Below are 9,469 nucleotides of genomic sequence, written 5' to 3' on the forward strand. Positions count from 1 at the left end.
AAAATCAAGCAGCCACTATAATGCCCTGTAGTTTGTTTATTTAAAATGATGAATGTTTTTTTTTTAATTCTGTGCCTCAGGCTCAACAGGAATATTGTTCTCAAGAAATGACGCAAGTTGCAATGTTTACTCACATGTTTGTGCTCTTGAAGACGCCATTACTACTCTCTTCGATTACCAGAACCAGAATTAGGATGCAGTGAATTCAGAGTAATGCAGGTTTGTTTAATGCATTATTTCATGACATGCCAGGGACAGGTCTGCTCCGCTTCTACTTCATAAACTGAGTGTTTTGTTTTATGTAATACCATTTTATAAAAGCAATAACGTGCTCTGTAAGTTGTGGTTAACATTGCTTTAATCAATTAAAAGTTTTAGTACAGTGAAACAATGGCAGGATATCATGGATATGTCCATGTGAGCAAAGCGATCAGTTATTCCCCCAGGCTGACTGTACTCGTTCTGTGTGGATAACAGTTCATCTGTTTTCCACTATGACCTTTATCCATGAAATGTGTCCAGTTTTGGGGTGGACAGCACGAGCCTGGAGCAGCCATTCTCCTCAATCATGTACATGTCGTCTGTGCTGAATTTCCAGTCAGAAGGACTTAGCTCTTTGCCAACCTAAATGGTTAGTCTGCATGCACGGAACATGCAGCTGGTTTTGCTCCAAACAGGTTCTGGGCCACAGTCCAGCTCAGGGTTGAGGAATAAGGAAATGGTGTGCATGAATGCCAGCTCCTTATACCCATGCCTCATTGTCTGATTGGCCATGGTGAGACGCATGGCCAAGCTAAACAGTCACCCTTTTGCGTAGTTCCATCATGAACGATATGAAGTCTTACACTATTGTAACTGTGCCACTAGTCGTCTTATTGATTTGTCATCTAACGTGTGAATATTTTACAACCAGAACTCCATTTCCTAGATTGTTTTCTCACTTTTATGTATCATGATATATCACTCATAGCATTCATCGCCCACCACTAGCTGGAAGAAAATGAATTTGATGTATTCAAGCTCCTTTGCAAAATCCTGCACAACTGATCTACTCCTGCAATTGATTTAAAAATGAAACTGAACCAATTTATGGGCATAGAGGCGGTACTTCTTGTAACTTACGTGTTGACAGGATTACTGTGCGTGGGCCACTGAAAGATTGGGTGTGTTCAGTTGAGAATACTTGTGACCCCTGTAAAAGCTGCACTGGCTACTAGTAGGCTTTTCCTGTCAGAATATGTTAAGCAAAATTAATCTCCAGGGTGCGGGACGAAAACCCCCTGTTCAGCCTCCAGGGTCAAGCAATGAATTCATTTGCTGCTATTGCTCTGGACTGGTGTCCATTATACAAAACTCTAATGAATAAAAGGTCCCTTGGAGCAAATGAAGTGAAAAACATACACCGTTTAAAATAATACATACACTGAAACAAGACCTAATTGTTCTGCTTTCTTTAAAAATGAATCATTTTCCAGTTGTGCTCTCTTGGAGTTGGAGCATGACTAACTATCTCGACTACCAATTATTCCTGCATTCCAACATCAGAGATTCTTTGTAATTTTAAGCTTGCTAAGAGGCACTTCTGACAACGGGATATATGCAGGAGGTGTGCAGTAAATGAAATCATCTCTTGTGATCTCAGTGTGGACATGGGATCAGGCATTTCTAGGGTTGTTGGACCATCAAACGTACTTTTCAAAGTGAGAGACTATTTAATGCATTCTAGGCCTTAAGGTTTCTTGAGCAACTCTGTAGTGTATGGTTCACTCATCGGTAACGGTCAAACCTGCAACCTGTGTTTTACGTTATACATAAAAATGATAAAGCCTTTCAATTCTGTTCTGGTGTTTAGAACAAATGTATTCAGACTCCTCTGAGGAGTACAAGTGAAATATAGAAGTACAGAGAACCGACTCACATCTGAAAACTGTCAATCTGTAGACAGGTCTCTTGTCATAGCAGGCTAAGTAGACTGATGAAAAGTCCATTAGAGGCACTCTGTCCATCAAGAACGGTACATTCATATCTCCTCTGTCAGACCACACAGGGCTGCTCTGGGTGGTGTGGTCTGGTAAATAAGCACTTAACCACACCGAGTGCCACTGTTCCTTTACTGACCAACGGGCTGAAGGAGTCCACCAAGGCCTCATTATTCAGTGAATCAACTTCACTATACATTTCCTCAGTGTTTTGTTGCGTATGCATAGGATTTGTCATCTTATAGCTTGATTAAATTGTGTCTCGTTACCAGGCAGTTCATGTAATTCATCTCAATGTGGTTCTCTTAGAGTAGGCACAGTAAATATATAAATCATCCCTTACACTGGTTAATTTGAGGTGACTGGAAAAAGTGAGTGTGACTCTCTCCGACAGGATTAGGTATTGAAAGGTGTGTGGTACGGATAGAGATGAATGCCACCATGGTATCTCCCTAACTGAGATTTACAACGAAGTGTGTGGAACAGGCTGCTCCGGGCAGACCTCTAAACCACTTTTAATCAGATTTACACAAGTATTAATTTCAACATATGACAGACTCTTACTTACCCAGTGACCACCAATACATAAACAAACTATCAGAAAGGTCTAGGAGAAAGAACCAAAATATTTCCTGTGGTGGCTGACCAACTTAGAGTTTGGCTGGAACATGCCACCACCACGCAGATTTAAATTCTTGCCAACCTTTAAGTTGTCAACATTTTATAATTCTTCTGCATTCACAGTAGATACATTCAGTACATGGGGAAAAGAGAGTGCTAAAAATGACAGCAGGGTGGATGCCTGTGTGGTACCACAATGCAATCATCTATGTACACAATAAGACTTTTTTATGGGTATTGGGTGTAAAAGTAAATATATCAATACTAATAAGAATAATGAAGAAATTAATAAGCAGTTAGAAGTTGAAGCATGAAAATCAACAGTGGACCTAATACAGAGCCTTGTGGCACTCCATACAATATCTGTCAGAATATTTTTACTTTGTGATGTTTATACTTGTGTGCTCTCTTGTATGTATAATGTTTTGTGTGTTTGGTTATCTGTCGTTGCCTGTTTATCTTCCCCACATGTCTTTGTTCAATAATTTGTCCGATTAACTCTTTAACCGCCAGCATATTTTTTGGGAAAAGTTGCTAGCCAACACCAACATTTTTTTTTGGAATTTCACAATGTGTAAGCAATGCTTCTTTTGCGTGTTTCTGTTGCATCTTCACATGTTTTTAGGTCTGGGAATAAAACAGAATACACACAAAAAGCCATGATAAATAGGTGAAGTGCATTTGTATTAGAATTTGAGGTAGACCCAAGGCAAAACTTAGAGCACAGCTCAAACTCAAGCTATGCTTGAACCCAAACTCAGATGTGCCAACATCAACAGGACTAAATGTCAGTGCAAGGCAAGTTTTGATAAGAGAATCTGTGTCACAGCTTCCAAGAATAACAAGCAGACTGCTGGCATACATTATTTTTAAACATGGAAGTAGGAATGGCTGTTCTCTACACTGGAAAAATTGTACTTGTAATATCAATATTGCATGTGTCGCTCTCCCTTTACTTTTCAAGGAGTCTTTGGAAATTAGAGTTTACCTTTCATTATGTTTGTACAGGATTGTATTACATATGCAATAAAACACCTTTTAACCTACTCCGTTAAAATATGAATTCTTGAATGTCTGCTGGCTTTGCTGAGTCTCTTTCTGAAAGATGGACTGTGCTTTGCGTGCCAGGCGCTGGAACATGCATTCATGGATCTCAAACTGGCCTGTCTGGTCAGTCTAAATTGACATTAGCCCAGTTTCCGTTTGGTTGTTAGCTGTTTAACTCTTGGTTTTGTAGATTTGATTTAATTAAAGACAGTTTGAAATAGTACAGGGAGGAAAAGAGGCTCATTACATTACGTAACCCTAACCCTAACCCTAACCTTGTTCCCCAGTCAGTCTGTGATGAGACAGCGTTTCTGTACGGTAGTTCCTCCTAAACAAATTGCTTGTACTATGTACTTATGTTAGCAATTACAATAACTGGGTAATAACTAGGTACTGACCCTGAACCTACCCCTAAACCTAACCTTAACCCGTGTAGTTACTTCATTCTACCAATACTTTCTAGGGTAAGTACACTGTAATTACTCATACTGTTCAGTATTTCACTAGCAGTGTGATTTTGGGGGACTGAGGTAGAGGGAAAGGGAGTTATTTCCTGAACGGGAGCTGGGGAAGAGGGAGGTTGTGCTACATTAACAGCGGCCACATCACGGTCAGTGCTAGAGACAACCATGAGGCTGCATTAAGGCCACCAAAAACCTGTGCATAGCTCACAGATATTTCAGATCATTCTCACTCTTGTGACTGTCAGATTGTTTTTAATGTCTAATATATAACTCCTCAAGAACTCAAAAAAGCATGTGATGAACCTTAAGCTGAACTGCTAAATAAATGCAAGAAGGCCTGAACATCTGTTGTTGCAAGTCTTTACTGTAATTTCTAAACAATCTAATGCATCCTTTGGAAATAAAACATTAATTTCTTCTAAAACATTTAATAGTGATTCTAAAACTGTAAAATGCAGTGCATATATTTTAAGGTCCTATAATTTACTTAGCTAAGATTAGCTAAAATAAGCAAACCTCAGACTGGCACACATCAGGGCTTTTGAAGAGCCAAAGAGCTTCAGTGACTATTGCAATACATTTGCAGCAGGCATAGAAAAAACCTAATTTAAGGAGTTCAAGTCCAAGACTCTTAGAAAATCTTACAGAAGCTTTTCATATCATCGTCATAATTTAGCACATGGTAATTCACTGGCAGAGTGAATTAGGATACTGAAGTCGGTTGTGCTTTCCAAATCTGAATTGAATGATGAGCTCTAAAAGCAGACAAGGCAACGCTTCATAGCTCATTGCTTTTCAGCACTAGCATCTCTTATGTTAAATCATTTACAACAGATGTGCTCAAATACTCCCATCCTGACTTAAAAAAGACATTCTGAGATTATTTAAGCCATGCTTAACCAGAAATGTCCTGCATACAATATACTAAATTTAAGCAAAGTTTCATTCTATGACATTTATTTTCGCAATCAGGAACAACTGATGTGCTATACATGAGATTTTTAGGGGTGGTTGGTATGACTAGTACGAGTTATTGTGTGTCATCCCGTGATGGACTGGCCATGCATCCAGAGGGTTTTCCTGCTTTTGTCCAGAGATCCATATTGTATATTGTCACTATATTTAAATACATGCCAATATTGGATAATAAACCAAACTGAGTAATTAAATAAAAGGTATTTCATCAGGCACTTGTGTTTAAAAATAATGTACCATCAAAACCCTACCCTAAACCTAACCGATACTTAACAAAAGCACATTTTAGCTGGCTTCTACAAGTATTTGAGCTCTTTTGTTGTAAATAGTGTTTCACAGATCTCGTACTTGAGTGCTCCACATAGCTCGTAATGCTGTACCGGGTGCGCTACTAAGCACATTTACTATGCCAGAAAAGCCGAACATATGGAGCTGAATTTTATGTATAGGTACTGTATAGTTTTGCAAAAATGTAGATAAAGGCACTCATTTCCAATAAGACAGTGTGGTGAGAATGGCATTGTGGTGACATTAAAAAAAATTACAAAACTGACAAAATCATATGATCAATGTATGTTCACTGTTGAACTTTGTTAGTAGACAAATTAAATAAACTAATGAGAGTTTGAAAAGTGTTTTTAAAGAGAGATCTTTTAGTCCAGAGGGCCAAAAGTGCCCATAGTTGAAGAAACACCCACACAGTGCCGCTCTGTGTACACAAAAGAGTAAGTTATCCAAAGCCCCACACCCCTCACGGCCCCAGTGGCCTTCATTACCAACAGGAGCCGGCCTCCACCGCAGCTCAGTAAAAACCTGCAGCTCTTCACATGGCCAAAACCCCCCCAGAGCAGAGCCGCAGTCTGGAGACGCCCACAGCAATGGCCCTTCTGTAGTCTCCCCGCTCGCCCAGGAAGCATCAATCAGTATCAATCTTCGATTTTAAGTATGTTGCTTACGGTGTTTACAGTACTTTAATTCACCATACGCAGACTGGACAAAAATCTGACAAGCTGTGCACTGCATTACACCGCCAACAATAGATAACGGTAGCTTTAAATTCCACAGGCATGGATAATATAAAACTTCTCCCACAAATTGCCTTTGGCTCCCAAAACACAAAGCAGTCTCTTCAGAATTGTAAAATACACAATAAAAAAAAATACACACAGTTAAAAACACCCACAAATGGAAAACTGAGCACAGAAAATGCAGCTGTGAAAGGGTTACATGTGTAATCCTAACAATAAGGATATTTCACTGTAATGCATTCAGGTGGACTAAATATATATATTTCCATTTTTCATAGATTTGCAAAAGTTATGTGCTATGTAATGAAAACCCACTTGCTAATTCTTTGGTTTCCACTGGGTAATATTGTGCATTCAGAAGGAGTAATTTCGAGCACATTTCCGGATGAGCTGAGTGCACTTCACAGTGTGCACTCTAGAGGGTGTATCTACTGGACGTCTCTCAGCAGGCAGACATCAGCGGGACGCTGTGCTCTGACATCACTTCTGCACTCTGAGAATGGAAATTCTCCCCGGTGGCTTGAAAACTCGCACCAGGGCGCTAGTCTGGCCTCTGATCCTGGCCAACACATCCTGTTTGCTGTGCCGCCTCACTCTTACTCACACTGCTGTCTGACGCTAAAACACACTCAGATAAAAAGAGCCCTGACCTTCAGCTTTGACCCTGCTATTCTCAGTGATGCTCTGGTCTGAAAGTGTTAGTATACCTGGTGTAACCTGCCCCAAAATGTCTGGCGTGAAGAAATCAGATGGGACTGTTTCACTAGTGTTTAGTTATGTTCTATTTTTATTCACAAGCCGCAAGGTTTATATCAGCTGTTCAATTGTCTATGATGTGATGTAATGCATATCTACAGTTATAATACTTCTCCAATAAGTCTCACCTTCAGAAAGTATAATGCATTAAAATTCATGACAAACAACCAATTCCAGAATAATTACTATTAGTAGTAACCCTAAACCAAACCCTCATCCTAACCCTAACCATATAGTAAGTACATAGTTAATTAATATTACCCAGTCCTTAAATGTATAGTTACACTGTAACAAGGACACCTTAAAATAAATTGTAACCAAGAGATTTGTTGAAATCAAGTTTAATATCACAATTTAATAATCCCAACCAAATTCTAGAAATGGTGTTGACTTGCTGTAGCTGATGTTTCAGCGATGGCTATAACTTAAAGGCTATTTTTCTTCCTCCTATGTTTCCAAGTGAGTTTACATAACACACTCAGAAGAGAAATGTTGTCTACAGAGAGCCAAAGTAAATGTGGGGAAAGGAGAGTTCAAATATTTCCTGTATGTTTTTAGCGGAATGAGCACTGCAGGAGCTCACCGTGCTTCAATGTGGACTGTTGAACATTCACAAAAGCCACAAATTATCATCGGAGTAATGTGTGCTCTGGCCCCGCGAGCAGATTTACTGAATCTGTCCAAATATTCATGGATGAGCGCAGTTAATGTGAGCGGCTAGGCTGAGCGGGACCATTAGCCGTCATGTTACGAACCAGATTGACTACAGTTTAATAAGCTTTGCTGCAACGAGGCCGCATGCTGAACCTGTACGCTCATGGCTACAGCCAGAGGCGGAGAAATATAAGCATGTTTCATGGGTTTAAAAGCAACTATGATGATACAAACAGTGGAGCACACCATCAATGCAGTGACAGAAAATACACATACTTTTACACCAGTACTATGTAAGTTAAAATGATTAAATTATCTAAATCAGGTATTCCAGAGAACCATGTCATTTATAGATGTAGACTGCTGTGAAACTGAAGACATGGTATTGGGGCATTAAACCACCAGAAACTACCAAAGTCTGAAAGTATTCATAATACATTCACAACAACCATACAAGACAGGTTTAACTCCAGGTCAGTTTTATAAAAATGGCTGATTGCAACACTGTGTGCCCTCTGAATGGCCTCGACTGAGTAGTTTCTTTCTTATCCTTCACACGTCCTTCACAGTAATAAAAGTGTTTGAATTTGTTGCAAAAGCAAGTGAGCACTCCTCAAGACACAGCATTCACTAAATGCCTTTCACTAAAATCAGTTTTCTTCCTAGCTAACAGAATTTTGTTTTAAGAACATTCTCCAAATATTCAGTGTTAGTTCTGGGAACATAAAATATGTCCAGTTTTCTTAACGTTAGAGGAATGTTTTTAAAAGGTATGACGTTCCTCAAAAGGTCTTTCAACTTATTTATTTTATTAAAACAGACATGTTGATCTGCTTTAGCAACGCAGAAATGCTTTCTGAAAACACCAATTGCTGCAAAAGAAGCAACTCCAAAATGAAACACTGATCTCCATGATGGTGACCTCAAACGAAACATTTTCAATAAGACATCAACATCTAAACCACTGTTAATTCTCAATAAGTACTTCTGTAGACAGCTGACAGAAATAAAGTCAATCTGCTTAGTAATACTGTAAGTGAAGCTGGTAATGCTGTTTGTGGAGTTGTTTAATCAGATCTTGAGAGATTTAATGTCTTTTATCTTCAGTTCATCTAAGGCTATGGCCGAAGAAAGATTAGTTTGTGTTCTTATTTCTCTTTCTTTCAGTGCTTGTTCACAGCAGGTGTTAGAATGATTGAAAGAATGTTTCAGGAACATCATACTAACCTTTAAATAACATTCTACTAACATTAAGGAAACTGGATATTTTTTATGTACTTGGAATGTTACAAATCAACGTTCCTAGAATGTTCATTTTTAAATCAAAATGTTTGAGGAACATCATAACTTTTCATGTTTATATTTTAGGATTTTCTGTTCTCAGCTCCTGATGGTTGAGGATCAGTAGACTCACATTAGAAGCAGTCAGGCAGTGGAGGTGTGTGTCACAAATCTGATGTGTAAAACATGAATGGACCCTACTATATCTTGTGCTGGTATTATGAGAGGCACGACTGCGGTTTTAGAGGACACACAGATAGCAGGAGTCGTACGGGCGACCGTGTCAGATTGATGGGGGCCCTGAGAGCGCAGTGTTTACACGGGGCCTGTTAATGTCAGCTCTGAGGGCAGCCGCGGTTTCTGACTGGGAGTCCCATCTCTGCAGACAGTCTGTGAACTGTTCGTCTCATTCATTAATCATCCGGCTAATTTGTTTTCGCATGGCCTCACTGACACAGAGTGGCTATTATTACAGTGGCAGCGGCGCAGGATCTCGCTCGTCCTTGCAATGCATCCCGCAGTCCACTCACTGTGATAGGTGTACGTGAGCTACCGTCCTGATGGACGTCCTGTGAACATACTCAAACACACCTGTCATATGGATAGCTTCATCCGCTGACAAGCCGAGCGGTGACAGATATTGAGTTTCTGCAAATCAGTGCTG

This window comes from Barbus barbus (assembly GCF_936440315.1).
Source record: "Barbus barbus genome assembly, chromosome: 3".
Taxonomy (NCBI): domain Eukaryota; kingdom Metazoa; phylum Chordata; class Actinopteri; order Cypriniformes; family Cyprinidae; genus Barbus; species Barbus barbus.